At 42.3% G+C, this 3152-nt stretch overlaps 1 protein-coding gene across 1 annotated transcript in view; it reads left to right on the top strand.

The window, feature by feature from the left end:
- The window catches only part of LOC103749220 (carcinoembryonic antigen-related cell adhesion molecule 1), a 15865-nt gene that overhangs the window by 10895 nt on the left and 1818 nt on the right, over positions 1–3152 (top strand). The window lies entirely within an intron of this gene.

The raw sequence follows: 3152 nt of genomic DNA, 5'->3' as shown, positions 1-3152 counted from the left end.
GCCCCCTCCACCTCCTCCTGTGCCCCCCCCACCTCCTCCCAGCCCCCTCCACCTCTTCCCATGCCCGCTCCCTCTCAATTTCTTGTCCTTGTCTTTATTGTTGTTACACACACACACATACATATATTTATAAATACACACATATGTTTATGTACATAATGCACTGAGTTCATTTAGTGCTGCGTGTGTGTACCTGTGTTTAGGGATCCCCTCTTGGGATTAGGTAAGCACTCAGGGAGCTAGTCCCTGGAGAAAATTGCAACCTCTGCACCTACAGCTCAGAGAACGTTGCAGAAGAGGGAGCGGGGAGGAGAATGTAAGAGCCAGAGGTCAAGACACTTTCTGCTAGTTAATGCATTCTAGACATGATAGGGAAGTTGTACCCACAGAATCTCCACATGTAATGGTAGTCTAATGGGATCTGCGTAATGACAAAACCAGTTGACATGCCAGGGTGGATGGGGGCAATTTCACAGTGTCCCACCTCAGGATGAAGAGCTTCAGGCAATCAATGGATGGTCGGTGAAGTTAACTCTAAATATTTTATTTTGATGCTGTCATAAATAAAAAAATTTATTAATTTCTTTCAGATTGTTCATGGTTAAGGCTGAGCACTGGCCTACCATGCATGAGGCCCTCGGTTCCCCAGTACTGCAAAAATAATAAATAAATAAATAAATAAATAAATGAAACCAAACTGTTCATTGTTAATATTAGTATATAGAAATAGAACTGATGTGGGCATGTTCATTTTGTCAGTCTTCAATTTTGCTCATCAGTTCTAACAACTTTTTGCAGAATCTTTAGGGTTTCAAGTTCATGTCGTGTGTAGACACGTAATTTTACTGCCTTATAACTGGGCACCATTTATGTCTTGGTCTTTCCCAGTTGTCCTGTCTAGGACTTCTGACAGCATACGGAACAGAAAAGTGGTGAAAGTGGCCTCCTGCCGCTCCTGATCTTAGAGGAAAGCTTTTACGGTTGACCACTGAGTATGTCAGCTAAGGGCTTTCACATGTCCTGTAGCACACTGGAGTCATCTCCAATCCTTAGTTCCAGTTTTCAGCACCAGAAGCCATTAAATTTTGTCAGATGCTTTTCGTGATTCAGCCGTATCTGCTATTAGCTGCTCCACGTTTTTATTTCTGTTCCTTCATGATTCTCTCTGTATGCTCTGTGCTTCTAGGAATTTGTCTGTTTCTTCTATGTCATCCGATGGTTAGCATTCGATTATCCAGAGTCCTTTTGGAATTCTCATTATTCTGAATAATGGGCAGTAATGTCTCAAATTTCACTTGGAGTTTTTAGTAATATTAATCTCTTCTTTACAAAGTTAATCTAGTTAAGGGTTGTCGATGATGTTAATATGTTTGAAGAACAAAGCAGTTCATTGGTTTTCTCTGCTACATTGTGGTCTCTGTTCCTGCCCCTACACTGGCATTCTTTGGAGGGAATGTGTCAGTTTATTTTTTTGAGATGGGGTCTCACTGTGCAATCCAGACTGGCTTCAAACTCGCAATCCTCCTGCCTCAGCTTCCCGAATGCTTTCCTTTCTATTATAAATTAAATCTATAATTTATAATAAATTTCTATGATAAATTAAATTATAAAGTTTGTTGACTTGAAATCTTTTTCAGTGCAAATATTTATAGCTATAAAGTATTTACTCATGATTCTTAACTTCTTTGAACCTCAGATTCCACAATTTAATATTGGAAAAAGAGTATTGGTTCTTCAAGATACTGTTTGAAAGACTTAATGTAATAATCAAGTAGTCCTTTGGTGAAATGCACACACAGAGGAAGTGTTTCATTAATATTAGTTGCAATTATTACTACCATTAGTGTTAGCCTTAAAGTCAGGTAGCCAGGTCCTCCTCTGTTTAACCATATATATTTAAGTAAGGTTTTTAAACCATTTTAAATGTCTTTTTTTTTTCTTTTGAGACAGGTTCTCCCTGTAGCCCCAGCTGGCCTGGAACTTGCTATGTAGTCCAGGCTAGCCTCAAACTCACAAAGATCTATACCTGCCTCTGCCTCCCGCATGCTAGGACTAAAAGCGTGCACCACCACACCTGGCTGGTTTTCTCATCCTTAAAATGGAATAATTTCTCATGATAGAATTATAGTATGGATAAGTTGAGATATACACACAGGGCCTGGCCCATCATAAGTACCACAAACAGTGGCCAACATTGGCATTAATAATAACCCTTGAGCAGACTGGTGAAGGCTGTGCCTCCAGTGTTCACAGCAGAGAATAAAGAAATGTGAAGGAACTACATACAGGGAAAGGGGCGGGGAGGGGACACTGTCCAGCGAAACCATTCCGATATGGCTACTAACTAAACATGGCAGACAGAAGGATTTAAATGCAAGATTAGTTTTCCTTCTCTGAGATGCAACCATGCCGTGATTAGACTTCAAGTTATTCATGGGGGATTATGCCCATGAAGGAAAACGGGATAGGAACAGGAAGAGCCCAATATAGCCCTCGGGCCACAGGTGGGTCGGATGCCCAAGGAGGCAGACGGGGAGCATGACCTAGATTGCCATGCAGTTGTAACAGAGTTTCTGCAAGGCTGAGGGCGAGTCACCCACCAGAGGGAAACGGTGTCTTAAAGAATTCGGCTTGCACGCTTTCAATCACAGAACTTGGGAGGCAGAGGCAGGCGGATCTTTGTGAGTTCGAGGCCAGCCTGGTCTACATAGTGAGTTCCAGGACAGCTGGGGCTACAGGGAGACCCTGTCTCAAAAAAAAAAAAAAAAAAAAAAGAATTCGGCTTGCTTTCCCGCTCCCACTGTAGCAGCTGCAGTTGTGCTCTCTGCAGAGGAGGTGGTGAACTGAGACCGGACCAGCCTGGGCCTTCTCTCAGTTAGGCTCTGGCTAAAAGAGACCCGAGAGGCACACCCACACCCAGGGAGGAAAACGCTGGCAATTTTAACATAGGAAACAGCCACCACTCTCTCTCTCTCCCATTTTCTTTTATTTTTTTAAAAAAATAGTTTATTTATTATTTTTATTTTATGTGTACGAGTGTATTGTCTGCATGTATGTGAGTGCACCCGCATCACGCCCCTGAAGGTCAGAAGAGAGTGTTGGATTCCCTGGAACAGGAGTTACGAATGGTTGTTAGCACCATGGATGCTGGG

The sequence above is a fragment of the Nannospalax galili genome, unplaced genomic scaffold (assembly GCF_000622305.1).
Source record: "Nannospalax galili isolate Female #2095 unplaced genomic scaffold, S.galili_v1.0 scaffold385, whole genome shotgun sequence".
NCBI classification, from domain to species: domain Eukaryota; kingdom Metazoa; phylum Chordata; class Mammalia; order Rodentia; family Spalacidae; genus Nannospalax; species Nannospalax galili.
Note: the sequence above shows the minus strand (reverse complement) of the source record. Positions and strands in the feature narration are given on the sequence as shown.